The sequence below is a fragment of the Saimiri boliviensis genome, chromosome 2, assembly GCF_048565385.1.
Source record: "Saimiri boliviensis isolate mSaiBol1 chromosome 2, mSaiBol1.pri, whole genome shotgun sequence".
Taxonomy (NCBI): Eukaryota; Metazoa; Chordata; class Mammalia; order Primates; family Cebidae; genus Saimiri; species Saimiri boliviensis.
Window position 1 is genome coordinate 74165407 of NC_133450.1, and position 14933 is coordinate 74180339.

At 42.6% G+C, this 14933-nt stretch overlaps 1 protein-coding gene and 1 non-coding gene across 2 annotated transcripts in view; one reads left to right on the forward strand and one right to left on the reverse strand.

Moving 5' to 3' along the window:
* Positions 1–14933, reverse strand: part of SETD3 (SET domain containing 3, actin N3(tau)-histidine methyltransferase) — a 76662-nt gene that overhangs the window by 39288 nt on the left and 22441 nt on the right. The window lies entirely within an intron of this gene.
* On the forward strand, positions 5333–5439 carry LOC120364117 (U6 spliceosomal RNA). The gene has a single exon (XR_005579469.1). It is a non-coding gene; the product is annotated as a U6 spliceosomal RNA (small nuclear RNA).

Consider the following 14933-nt stretch of genomic DNA (forward strand, 5'->3'; position numbering starts at 1 on the left):
ACAAGAACAAGGACTTCCAAGCTGATGGCAGCATTTCTGTTGTAAACTCTATTAAATAAAAACTGGCTTATTAATTTTAGATGACTTCAGAGCATTTAAGGAAAAAACATGAGACTGACATAAAGATTTTAAAACTCATTAGAGCTGGTCTTGAAATCACTGATATATTTAAATTAAAATCTGCTCATTCTGACAGCTTTTCGTTCAGATGTGCTACTATGTGTGTGTCACTATGGTTAAGGTTGGGTGAGCACTTGCATTAAAACCTTCACTTTCGGAAGCTTGTAATTTAACAATAAAAATTTGCTCCAGGATTTACTTTTGCATACAAAAGGTTTCAAATATATATTCCGAAGAATAAAATAAACCTGTCTGAACTGAAAGCTCAGATGCAAAGCACAGATTTCTCGCGTGTGTCTCGGGTTTAGACAAGTTAGAATAAGCTAGGAATTTAGCACTGAAGACTTCTTTTCTACACCATAAAGCTTCAAAACAGAGAAAGGTTAGTAGAGACATGTTATGAGCAAGATAAACTTAAAACCAATTTATTCCAGAATCCTCAAGATCATCCTCATCTCTTAAACTCTTCACATCCAGTTTGTCACCAAATCCTGTCATTCTACCTGTAGGTGCTTCTCAGATTCACCAGGCTAACTGGTCTTGTGGCATCCAAATCTTCCACCTCCCTGCTGCTGGGGCTGTCACTAAGCAAGCAACAAACCAGTGCCAGCCTGACCATGTGTCCCCTGCAGGTTAAGTTCCCAACTGCCTAGCAAGGCTTGCTGAAGGCTCTTCAGGGCCTAGTCCTCTCCCCCTCACTGTGAACAGGCCTTTCTGTTTGATCTTCTTGCCTTTTATATCCAATACAGGGACTCTGCTTTCCAACATCATAGGAAGGTGCTCATATCCAGCTTCAGGTTAATTGCATTAGAAGAAAGATTACATTTAAAAAACACATTTATATTCATTATAGCTAAGCTACATTTGCAAGTCCATTAGAGAGGGTAAACTGTAAATATGGAAACTGAGACACAGGGCATCTGAGTGGCTTCAGCAGGTGTCACACAAAGAGAACTGCTAATGCAGCAGCCACTTCATCCCAACTTTGGCTGGAGCCACAGGAGCTCCAGGCATCCCTGGGAGATTCAGGCGTCAGACTCACGGGAGCAGGCTCCTGCTGGAAATTCACAATTGGCTTCTCAGCTACAGGGCTGTGCCCTCTGCGAGGCGGAGGTTGCTCTTCTCACGCTCTTCCGTACATTCCCTTCTCATCCCCAACTCCAGACTTCTGCTGCCCATGTTTCCCCCAACCAGACAACTTTGCCTTTCAAGCCCCACTCAGGTCCCACCTGACTGCCCCATGCTTCACAGAGATCAGACAGCAGAGCACTGCCTCTGTTTACCATTTTTGCTCTTCAACATTTCCTGCTTGTTTTCCTTCTATTTCCAATGGTAAACTTCTACAAGGCAAGGACCTCATGTTGATTTTTTATCTCCTTATAGCACCTACGACTGAACCACAGGAGAACCATTCAGCAAAACTCATTACGTATATATTCTAAAATGTATTTATATCAATATAAAAATTTATATAAATATATGAAATATACATATAAATGTTTAAATTTAAATGTGTTTTATATATTTATATATAAATTAAGTATATTTCATATCACCCCATCTTTTGGAGAATATAGAAAGCACTTTTTAAAAAAAAAAGCAAAGAGAAAAATACAATAGCCCACAAGAACACAAACCAGTTATCAGGAGAGCTGCTCCATTAAATCTGCTAAAAGCTGAGGATCTGATAAATTCCCCCCTCACTGTGGATTTCATCTCTTGAAAGACAGAGAAAGAAAGGGCAGGAACACTGATGCTCAGTGCCAAAGAGGTCTCTGAGCAGAGTGAAAGTACACTGTCACACCCTCAGCAATCCTCACCTAAGCTGCTTCTCGGAGATCCTCTCAGGTTTAAGTGTTCATCCCAGTAGGGGTAAAACCATCATAGAGGGACAAAAGTGTCCAACAGGGACCTCTGTACAACCTGAGAAAAGCTGTCTGTCTGTGAGGCCCCAGCCTGGTGGGAACACAGCATGGGGTGCAGCGGATGGACTGGACTTCACTCCTTTTATATCTCCTTACAGCATGACTGAACCACAGGACCTAATCAGGCGCTTCTGTGTGCACAGAGGGCTCACCGCCCTCAGAGAGCATGCCTTACACGTGGAGAACAAGGCAGTCGGTTCCCCACTCAACCAGTGCTGCCTGAGCCCTCCTGTGTGAGGTGCCACCAAGGGGCTCTTTTTGGAATATAAATGGTGGCTTTTCCTTACACTTAGAACAAACTCAGAGGGCTGAGCTGCCCAGATGGCTGTGCCCCTGCTGCGGCCTCATCAGGTGCTGCCTCCTCCCTCAAGGCAGTCCACTTCCTAGGCACTAGGCCAGGCAGCAGTGCCACCATGGTGCCCAAGGAGAGAAAGGCCCCACTCGTAAACCTCAAACTCCAGGGAAGGGGACAGATGACAAACACAAAAGCAATCACAGGCAGTGACACATCTGTAAAGGGACAAAATAGCACACTAGCACAGACATCAGGGGGACTTCTTTGCGGTCAGAAAAGACTTTATGCCAAGGCTAGAAGAACACAAATAAGCCTGCGGCAGGCAGGCAGGCAGTCCACAGCAAAGCCCTGAGGCAGAAGAGGCTCGGGAGTCCTGGACCCTGATTGTGTCCGGAGGGAGGAGTGGACTGCAGTGAGGGAGGAGGCAGCCCCTGCTGAGGCCGCAGCCCCTGCTGAGACCGGAGCAGGGGCACAGCCATCCGGGCAGCCCAGCCCTCTGAGTTTGTTCTAAGTGTAAGGAAAAGCCACCATTTATATTCCAAAAAGAGCCCCTTAGTGATGCCACATTGACATCAAGAACACAGAGACCCTTTGGAAGAGAGAAGAGTGGCCAGGACTGGGTGACAGAGTCATGGCTAAGGAAAACAAATCTAAAGTGACAGAAATCATGGTAAGAAAGCCCCCAGGCATTTTAAACATTCCCAATCTCTCTGGACCAAAAAACCATGACCTTTAGTGTGCAGATGCCCAGGGAATGAACTCTGAGTATGAAGCAACCGTGGAGGGCGTAGCATGCTGACTGAGCACACCAGCTCTACATCAGATCTGAAGGATCCCCAACCTAGCCACTTCCTGGCTGAGAAACTTCAGGGAGTCTCAGTTCCTCGGTAAAAGAAAAGTAGTCATACTTTCTCACTGAGTTATTAAAAGAATGAAATGAAATACACAGTTTCTGGCTGAGTTTTATCAAATATTAGTTGTTTGCTGTTTGGCTACTGACTGATTTATTCATTCAACAGACAATCATGGACACCATCTCTGTGTTAGGCACATTCTAGATGAGAAAAAAGCTAAGTTCTTGTCCTCGGTGGGCTTACATTCAAACGGGGAAGTCAGACAAATGAAAGAATATACAGATGACCCTTGAACCACACGGGTTTGAACTGAGTGGGTCCACTTATACACAGATTTTCTTCCAGATCTGCCACTCCTGAGACAGCAAGGCCCACCCCTTCTCCTCCTCCTCCTCCTTCTACACCTACTCAATGTGACAATGACGAAGATGTAGACCTTGATGATAACCCACTCCCACTAATTAACAGAAAATATATTTTCTCTTATGATTTTCTCCAGCTTACTTTATTGCAAGAATACAGTATAAAATACATTTAGCAGACAACATATGTGTTAATCAACTGTTGGCGGTACTGTATTGCTAAGGCCTCAGGCCAACAGTATTCATTAGTAGTTAAGTTTCTGGGGAGTTAGAAGTTATATGGATTTCAACTGCATGGGGTGTTCAAGAGTCAGCTGTACATGCTGACAGGTACTGACTGCCAGGTAAGAGGGGAGTGAATACCCAGGCACATCTCTAAGACACTGAACAACGGCCCAAAGAACGCCCACCGACCAAACACCCTGACATGGACAGGGGCTCTGATGTTGTGGCACAGACCCCATCTGCCTTGTCCAAGTCACCGCTTTGAGCCTCACTTTCTTATCTCCTGAGAGTTACATACCTATATTACAAGGTTATCATGAGGACGAACTGTGAAGCTGGATATGAACACATTTTACAAAGCTCTAAACAAATGTGGGTTATTATTTACATCATGAAAATTTTCTCCAAATGCCACTTTTTTTCATTTGAAAACAAAAATAAAACATCCTCCTCAAATTTCTCCATAAAAGCAGTCTTCCTTCTCTGAACTCCCATGATTTTTTTTTTTTTTTTTTTTTTTTTTTTTTGAGATGTAGTCTCACTCTGAAGCCCAGGCTGGAGTGCAGTGGCACGATCTCAGCTCACTATAACCTTTGCCTCCCAGGTTCACACAATTCTCCTGACTCAGCCTCCTGAGTAGCTAGGATTACAGGCGCACGCCAACATGCCTGGCTGATTTTTGTATTTTCAGTAGAGGTGGGGTTTCACCATGTGGCCAGGCTGGTCTCAAACTCCTGACCTCATGATCCGCCCACCTCAGCCTCCCAAAGTGCTGGGATTATAGGCGTGAGCCACTGTGCCAGGTCCCATGAGTTTGTTTTTAATCTGTGTCCTGACATATCACTTTTTGCTGAATTAATTATAGATGATTAGAATGTGAGCAACAGAATACAGGACTTATTCTGATTAATTGTATAAACGTGCAATTCCAAGCAGGTGCTTGACAGAGGTTATGAATGCTTCAGCTGGTGAGTAAAAAGAACTCTCATGCTGCAGAAGATGAGATTCACTCTCCTGCTCTAAAAGCCAGAAACAAAACTATAAGATGAAGGTTACAGGGAGGCCTAGTTTGCCTCTACATAAGGAACTGCTTTCTAACTATAGTCTTCTCACACTGGAAAGGGCTGCCTTGCAAAATTTCAGATCATGAGTGGAGCCATGACTTCTGGAAGGAGTACACAGCTCCTGTATCAGTACAGGGTTCAGTCCTTGAACGCTAGGCCCATCACGGATATCACCTTCTTTACTCCCACACAGCCTTGTTGGCAGACATTCATAGACCCTTTCTACAGGGAATCTAAGATTCCAATTTAACCTGGCCAGACTGAGCTACTGGGTCACAAGCTTGAAATCTAAAGTCCTGTTGTTCTGGGGTCCACTGCATTCCAAAAAAACCTAAGTGGAAAAGCCAAAGCTGGCAGGCTGGGTGCAGAACAGACAGAGAGGTCAGAGGATCTGCCATTCACAAGGCTATTTCAGAACTATTGGATTACATGGGCACTTTTCTTGGATAATCTGCCCAGTAAAAACTTACAGCTAAAATGAATTTCCGTGCTCACTTAGGCAGCACATATACTAAAATTGGAATAATAACAGGAAGATGAACATGGTACTTGCACATGGATGACACATAAACTAGTCAAGAGTTCCATATTTTTGTCCCATGGCATTGTAGGATGGCCATGGTTAACAGTAATACATTATATAGTTTCAGAGAGCAAGGAGGAGGATACTGAATGTTCCCAACACGAAGAAATGAAAACGTTTGAGATGATGCTATGCTAATTATCCTGATCTGATCTTATACATTATATGTATCAAAACACCACCCAGGGGTCAGGTGCGGTGGTTCACACCTGTAATCCTGGCACGTTGGGAGGCCAAGGTGGGCGGATCGCTTGAGCTCACGAGTTAGAGACCAGTCTGGGCAACATGGTAAAAAATCATCTCTACAAAAAAAATATAAAAATTAGCCGGACATGGTGGTATGCACTGAGGTGGGAAGATGGCTTAAGCCTGGAAGGCAGAAGCTACAGTAAGCCCAGACAGGGCCACTGCACTCCAGCCTGGGTAATAGAGCCAGACTTTAAAGAAAATGTTTTTAATAATCTTGAAAAAATGAAAAAATAAGAGAAGGAAAGTTTTTAAAACTTCCATGATGGTAAAAGATATGGTCCACCTGGAGTAGACTCTAAGCCCACAAGGATTCAAATTAAGCAAAAAATATTCAAAAATAGTGTTCAGGCCATATCAATTCCAGTAAAGGTGATAATGTGATGCAAATGCAGAAAGTTATCTAATCCTCCTTTGCAAATATCCCAACTGAATACCAGCAGCCAAGACTCACCAATACTTGGGCTCTCAAATTCAAAGAAGTCAGGAAGACTGGACCTGAACATGGTCTAATCAATGGCACCTTATAAACTAACGGCAACAGAATATGCTATGCCCTCACTCTCTGTCTACAAAGCACCACCATTTCTGTTAAGGCAATCATTTTACCAACTCACTATAAATTCACTCAGGTTCAACTAGTTAAGCCACTTGACATTAAAATGCAGTAGGGGTGAAAAGTCATAACTGTGCATTCACACTGGGCTGCTAAGAGGTCCCTGACTCCACCAGATTCAAAGTTAGATATTAATAATAACTGATGTCCTGGAGGTTCCTCTACCCCTTCCTCCTTTTTATGCTTTTATCACCTCTGTTTTCTTCCCTAAGAGTAGATGATAGCTACAAAGGGAGGCCATGGGATGGTTGCAGTCTAAATCATTTAGATCATAAGAAATGACAAAAACAGCAAAGTTCTTCAGGGACACCAGTGTGGACACACCAATATTAACAAACGTGAGTGATTACAAATGTGTTTAACATGGAAGTGTTCTCATAGGGTACTTATTCAGGGTCACCTCAAAAATATTAGCAGGTTCCTTCTTCTATCACACAGATTAAAAATAAGGTCTAAAAATTCTGTCCCAGAGGATAGGGAAGATCTTAGGTTCTGTTTTAAAGCAGGTTTCAAAAAGGAATTTTTTGAAGTTTCTTTTGTTTATAAATTCTAGGGATTTTCACAAAGTTCTCATTGATCAGACTTGTAGGGAAGACCCAGGATGAGTAAAGCTGGGGCTGGAGTAGGAGAGAGAAGGACTCACAGAACAGGACAGGCCTGTGGAGACAGAGGAGACAGAGAGGAGAAACTGTGTCAAGGGTCAGATAGGTCTGAGCTTCCGCCTTGACTGGGCTACTCGGTGGCTCTGGCGAGCTTTCCTGTTCCTACGCCTGCTTCCTCGCTTATAAAATGGGGATAATGCCCAGTTCTGGAGGAATGGTGAGGGTTAGGGAGCCTCTGTTAGGGCCCTAAGCCCACCACTGGCATTCGGAGTGCCGATCAACACTGTCTTAGAAGGAAGCCCTGTATTTCTGGCCTCTGTTCTGATTTCTCGGTACACAAATTAAAGTATCAGCGAAGCCTAGACCTGGTATTGGAGGTTTCTTCTAATTTGATTAATTCTGTCTGAGATTATTCTAGGAAGGTGTAGTTCCAGATGCCTCCTTATATAAGACTAGAAAGTAAGAAAAGTCTCACAGTGCTCAGCACATAGCAGGCACTGCCATACATAGTCACTTTCTTTCCTTCCTTGGTTAGGATGCCAGCCCCAAGTCCCATCACTCGGGACTCCATGGTAAGTGTTTGCCCTTAAAGTCTGTTTTCTGTGCCCCTATGGGTGCCTCTACTCCCTGGGTGCCTGCAACCACCTGGGTCACAGGTAAAGTGCAAAGCTTTTAGACAACGTGCATCACTTTGCTAGACATCAGTTCCCAAACTGACTGACAAAAGCAAAAGTTTTCCTAAAGGGGCCAAGGACCATAGTTAGGTAAAGAGATAAGGAGGAGGAAGGCGGCCACGGTTTAGCAGGAGGGCTTCCAGTGAGAAGGGTCAGCGAGGAAGACAGAGCAGAAGCATCGCCAGTCCCCAGGGCAGGCTGGAGGTGCCGGCATCTGACCCGGGAACTCACAGCTGCCTCAGGTGGATACCCCAGTGTACTCTACAGGCACCCTCCCCCAGACTCCAAGGCAGGGACACACACCACCGAGGCCGGGCAGAACCCCAAATACAGAGAAAAAGCATTTCATTTCTTTCTTTCCTTTTTTTTTAAAGACAGAGTCTTACTCTGTCACCCAAGCTGGAGTGCAGTGGTGCAATCTCGGCTCACTGCAACCTCCGCCTCTCAGGTTCAAGCAATTCTCGTGCCTCAGCCTCCCAAATAGCTGGAACTACAGGCGCATGCCACTATGCCCAGCTAATTTTTATATTTTTTAGTAGAGACAGGGATTCACCCTGTAGGTCAGGCTGATCTCGAACTCCTGACCTCGGGTGATCCGCCCACCTCAGCCTCCCAAAGTGCTGAGATTACAGGCATGAGCCACTGTACCTGGCCCATTTCATTTCTTCAGTCCTCCAAAAGCCACTAGAACTAAAGCTAGACAAAATAGAAAAAATGAAGAGTACTAAATTCTCAGAAGGTGAAGCCTCCATGTGATCTATAACTTAACAAAACAAGAACACGGCTAAAAGCACAGATTTTTCGAATGACATATCTACAGTTTTCATTTATGGAAATGATGAAAATGAGATACATGTTTAGAATGAGTAATTCACAAAATTGAAAACCTTAAGTAGGACACAATAAAGACAGTGCTCACACATTTAACACAAATTACGATCAAGGTCAGCTGTCACGAACAGGCAAGGACACGAGTCAGGGCGTTTCACCAAGACAGCCAGCCGCTCAACCAGACTTTATAAAGGCACCAGCAACTCTCCAAAGATCAGGCAAGCCTGGACTGATGTCCTAAGTCCTAGTTTTTTCAGTTTTTATATCGCTAGAAGTTGAATTGGTAAGAATAACAATAAAAAAAAAATAGAGCACAACCAGCTTCCTCATAGCTTGGGGGAAGAAAGCAAATAGGCTTATCACTTCCTCTAGGAACGAGTATCTTTCAATCTCAACACAGAGTAAAAGTAAGAGCTGGAGCAATCTCCTTTAGGGAGCCAGAAGAGACTGTCAGCAGGCTCGCAGGCTGGCCTAACAAGCACCCAATCCTCAGCCAGCAGGGCCACACCCAAGCTTTCTGTGAAATACCAGCTCAAGAGGGGAGATTTTAAACAAGATTGCTCTGCCCTTAAAACTGCACTATTTCTTTGTTCCCAAATTAAGATGAGAAACAACTTTAAAGACTAAGACAGTAGTCCGCAGATCCCAGGGCTAGGAGCACAGGCTCAGTCTGGCAGCTCTCAGCGCAGCTTCGGCCCCCTTCTCATGCAGTGTCTTCCACTTGCAGCCATGGGTTTCCTATGATGTGTAAAAGAGCCACTCCCACAAAACGGTTCCAAGGGCACACTGTGAAGAATGCCACTTACATTGGAAAAGTCCTCCAGCCAACCCAGATGAACAACCTGAAAACAGACCTCATTCTTTCCCTCCTATGCCCCATAATATCTGCCCAGTTCCCATGACCATAGAATGCAAAGATTCAATCTAGAATCACTACTCATCACCCTCAACACCTCCAGCCTACGAATCTGGCCCCCTCGCACCCTCACCATCATCTCTGACTCTATTCCATCCCTCCTCAATTTGTAGCTCATACCCCTCAGTCAGCAGAAGCAATGTTACCATGAAGATGGCTGACAACAAAAAATGCCACATATAGAACACGTTTGCCTCTAGGGAAACATTTAAATGAAACTGAGGTCAGGAAAATGGCAAGTAGGAAGCACTCTTTGAACTCTGAGGCCAAGTGAACTTTATAAATGATCTGCTGTGTTATCAATCAGTTTTAGCAATTTTTTAAGTACCTCCATGCATTTAACTTTACAGCATATACTGCATAAGACACATATTCTCAAATTATACGTGATGAGGAAATCAGGTATCTTTTACATGAAGAGCCACCTAAAACAATTTTTGTATCAAAAAAATAGTGATATATTACATAATCTATCAAATAAAATAAATATCCATGAGTCCATACTGATATGAATAGCTGAATAAGTAAATTAATGTTGAAGAACGGACAGCTCTTCCTTTTAGTAAAACTCCAATGAATACATGCAGAAGAATAACAGAGACAGAAAATCACCGCTTGGCAAACACTACCGTAGTAACTATTACAGACAAAAATCATGATAGATACAAAAATCAGTGAATGAAAAGATGGGGAGAAACAGGATATTTGCATAGTCTCAAAGAATCTTTCTACAAGCTTTGAGGGACTTCTAAAAAGTAACCGCCAGGCCAGCAATACTCTACAAAAGTGTCAGGGTCATGGAAGACAAGGAGAGACCAAGGAACTATCCCAGGCTGAAGTGATTTGAGAAGATCTGACAACTAAATGCAAAATAGGCAGGAAGAAAGGACATTCGTGCTAGGACAACAGGTGAAATTCAAACAAGGTCTGCAGATTGTTAACAGTACCGTACAAGGTTGAGTTCCTGGTTCAGATCATTACACTATAGGCTGTGTAAGATGTTACCTTTAAGTGAAGTTAGGTGAAGTGTATACAGGAGTTCTGTGAACGAATTTTGCAACTTTTTGTAAGTCTAGAATTATTCCAAAATAAAAAGTTTAAAAAAAAAAAAAAAAAGACTGCATATCCCCAGAAATACTAGTCCCTAGCCCTGGTGTGACACCTCACACTTAAGAGGAATCAACGGAATGGAAGAAGCTGAATAGGGAGAGAAGTCCCATGCCAACTCAAAGTGACAATTTGGAATACAATCTGCGCATAAACTGGGACACTCCTGTACCCAACCTCTGCCACCACAGAAGTCAAAGTTATATAAAGCATATGCGTATTTTCTCTTACAGTGCTGAAGGACATGTAGCTATATACAGTGTATGCAACTGTGTATCTAAACTCTTTCCGTAAATGTCAGGGACTTGGGATCTTTAAGTTGATGCCCAGAGGTTTTCATTTTAACTTGGTACACATTCCTGAAGGCCTTATGTATTATCAGATTTCTAAATGTAGATGAGAGCTTTATGAAAACATAGGCTAAATACATCTCTGGAAATTCACATCTTGTGCTATTCTTGTGTAGCTCTGTCAGAGACAAGTAGAACAGCGGGAAATGTTTGTATTTAGCCACAACTGCCACAGGATGCCAAGAACCAAAAGTGACATCTTCCTCTGCCTCTTGGCGGGCCCTATTTTCAGAGACAGGCTGCAGCAACAGTAAGTTGTGAACATGGCTGCTTGTCTCTTCTGCCACTCAGCCCTGGCTAGGTAGGAGTTGCCTATTCAAGGAAGATGGCCAACTTGAAATTGCCTTACTCCATTCTGAAGCATAAGGCAGGAAAAGGGAGGAGGCTGCTGCAATGGATGCTTGCCTTGAAACAAAATTCACGGCATTTGATGCACAAATGAGTTTCTCCCTCTCCATACCTCCCCCTGCACCTCTCAAATGGTTGGATCAACACAAAAGAAGAAATCCAAGTAAGGTGTGACAAATCACTTAAGTGACGAGATCAACTGAAAAATAGTAGTAATCAATTTAATAGATATGCCTCTATTCTGTTAAACCCTGTATGCTTGCTTTTACTTAAAAGCATTACATTCAATCTCAACAACATAGAAAAATTTACATGTCTCTAAGATAAGCTAATCTTCAGACAAGTTGGCACCCCATGTCCCAGCACCAGGCCCATTACATGGCACTGATTACCAATTAAACAAGCAGTTCATTCACAGGGTCTATTAATTTCTTTTTCACTGACATAGGTGAAAAACATCTGAGCTAATCATTCAACTATGTTAAAGTAAGTAAAATCTGATAGGCTATACTTCACTTTCAAACAATTATACTACTTCAAAGCTGGATTTAAGCCAAACCCTACTTTTCCACTGATTTCTATCACAAAACTGGTCATCCATTTCCATGCAAAAGTCTGAACTTAGAGCTGAACTTTGGTATGTTCTGGTCTGCTAGGATTTTTATAGGATTAAAGTTGCAACAGTTTTAAATGCCAAATTCAGCTTTCCATCATGAGCCCTCTCTTCTTTCCCGGCCTCTGTTTCACAAACTGACATAAATTTTAGCCCCATTTCATACTAGCCTCTTCTAGCCTTTGGCTCAGCCACAATTTCTAAACTTAGCTTCTGGAGTTTGGACGTTGACATTCGTCAACCATCAAGCTGCAGTATGATGTTTCACCAGCAGGTGCTGTATCTTTTTTCTTTTCCTTTTTTTCTTTTTTTTGAGACAGGGTCTCACTCTGTCACTTAAGCTAGAGTGCAGTGGCATGATCATGGCTCAATGCAGCCTCAACTTCCTGTGTTCAAGTGATTCTCCTGCCTCAGCCTCCCAAGTAGCCGGGACTATAAGCGTGTACCACCATGCCTAGCTAGTTTTTGTATTTTTAGTAGAGATGGGATTTTGCCATGTTGCCCAGGCTGGTCTCAAACTCCTCGGTTCAAGCCATCCTCCCACCTCAGACTCCCAAAAGTGCTGGGATTATAGCATGACCCACCGCACCTGACCCAGGTGCTGTATCTCAATACGAGGAATGCTCTCAGAATTCCTGGCGCTTGAGGCTTCTGGCTACCCACTATCATCTGTTGAACACCTGAAGGATACATACAGTGTATGTCAAACATCTCATGAAGGAGATGCCAAGAAAATGTTTGACATACACTGTATGTATCCTTCAGGTGTTCATACAGGTGTTTTACATTTTACAATGTAAAAACTGAAAGAACTCTTCAAAAGTTGTAAAGTCCAAGCCCCTACCACACAGATGAGGAAGAGCAGGGGCCCAGAAATACTTTCTTTTTTTCCTGAGACAGGGTCTTGCTCTGTCACCCAGGCCGGAGTGCAGTGGCGCAATCTCGGCTCACTACAACCTGAGTTCAAGCAATTCTCCTGCCTCAGCCTCCCGAGTAGCTGAGATTACAGGCACACACCACACGCCCAGCTATTTTTTGTAATTTTTGTAGAGATGGGGTTTCGCCATGTTGGCCAGGCTGGTCTCAAACTCCTGACCTTGTGATCTGCCCGCCTCGGCCTCCCAAAGTCCTAGGATTACAGGTGTGAGCCACCATGCCTGGCCCAAGACTTTGTTTTAAACAAGCTATAAAAACAAGTTAAAGACAGAAGGCAATCCGAACTAAGTGCCTACACTAAAAGGTCCTGGATCAAGGGAATATGCTGGGAGGACAGAGGACAGGAGATTATTTTTCTAGTTTTTAGGTAACCACCCACCAAAGAGAGAAAAACAATAAATAAAAAATGCAATACAGAGAAATCTAAAGAAATTTACAAATACCAGAAGTTAGTACTGGTGCTTTTAGAATTAAAAACCCTAAAGCCTGAAGCAAGCTGTAAGGATGAATGGACTATTGTCACTTCTCCATGATCCTCTCCCAAAAACCAGGATCACCACTGGGGATGCACAGAACTGAACTGTGCTTGCTGTCACTCCCAAAGTACCCAGAGACAGGGGCTGCAAGCCATAGCCTGTAGACCTCCAAGACAGCAGGCAGATTGGAAAAAAAAAAAAAATAGGTTTCAATTCAGATGCAGAGTTTGGTACAGGCCCCCAAGAAAATTATTTTAAATGGGAAATCACAGATAAAAATTGCAAATGAGATTGCTGAATTCAGAGCACCCCACCAAATGATCTGCAAATGTTTGTGATATTGTACACACTGCTTAGTTAATACGGAAGTAAAAAGACCAGTGAATACAATGAAACATCCAAAGCTCATTCACACCAAGCCAGTTATCTGAAGACCTGCCACCATCCTAGACCCTCCAACCTACCAAAAGAAGAGAGTCCTCTCAGAGCAGGCTACCAGCGTTTGCAAACTAGTAACAGCTCAAATTTGGGAGGCACATTAGTGAAAAGAGCTAGGTTATAGTTCACTGTCCAGCAAGAGAAAATGACAAATACTTAGACCTACTAAAGTCAGTTTAACTTTTAGTCAAAAAGATACGCCATTGAGAACTAAGAAGAAAAGTATAACCCTTCCAGGTCTTGAAGAGCCAAACCAACCTTTGACTGCAGGACTGTAGGAGCACACTCCAGGAAGAAGTAAATTTTGATTTGGCTTCATCAATAGTTTTTAAATTAAGCCAACTTGAAATAAAAGCTATATACATACACTGTACACCCATTCTTAAGGACGTTCTAACGTTTAGAAAAGCAAAGTGATTAATTTCGACTTGAAGACAACAGTCATGTATAATTTTTGACATATTTGAAGTGTTTGGTGGAGAAGAAGATATAACTTCGAGTGTAACATTTTTGTGCAGTAAGCATGCTATAAAGTGAAAATAATAAATGGAAAACAGTATCACCTGTAGCAATGAAATGAGGTTACCACTTCTTGCAAATAAAACATAGCAGGGATAGACCATTTAAGGAACAACCAAATCAGACCTAATTCAGGTTGTCACACTGCCCAAAGAAAAGGAAAGTGAGCAAGTAGTTCACTTGCCCTCCTGCCCCATCTCAAGAACGGCAGCCCAGGAGCTGATTCTTGAGTGACTTAGATTGTGCGAAGTCAGGAGTAGGAGCCACATCCCTTCTCAGACCTGGCAGGGACTGTGGCACCGGCCCTGTTCCTTGTGACTGCCGTTCAACTGCAAATGAAAGATAACGGTGGCCAAACCACCAAAATACAGAAAGGTGTCATCACAGGTAATTCAAGTACTTGCAGCCTTATAGAGATTTCTGTGAGGAACTTTTACTGAGAACAAATTAAAATTAATACACAGTACACCTTGAAAACATAAATATTATAATTTGCTAAGTTAAATGTCAATATTTTGTACTAACATATATAGAAAAAATTAACATTCATTTTGTTAAAAAATTTAAACAGATTGACTTTTTGTATTAGATATGCTTTGTAGTTTTTAAAATTTCATTGTGATCTTTTGTTTACAAAAAAACTTAGTGATTTCAATAACTCAGGAACAACTGCTGCTTGTTATCAACACTGGGCACTGATAAAATCAGATATACATATTACCATATTTCACTGATATTTCTATAAGAACGGAAACGATAAAATGTACTTTATATTTTCCGTTTAAAAAGGCAAATGTTTAAGTATCCTTAATAAGATGTCAAGTGGAATACTT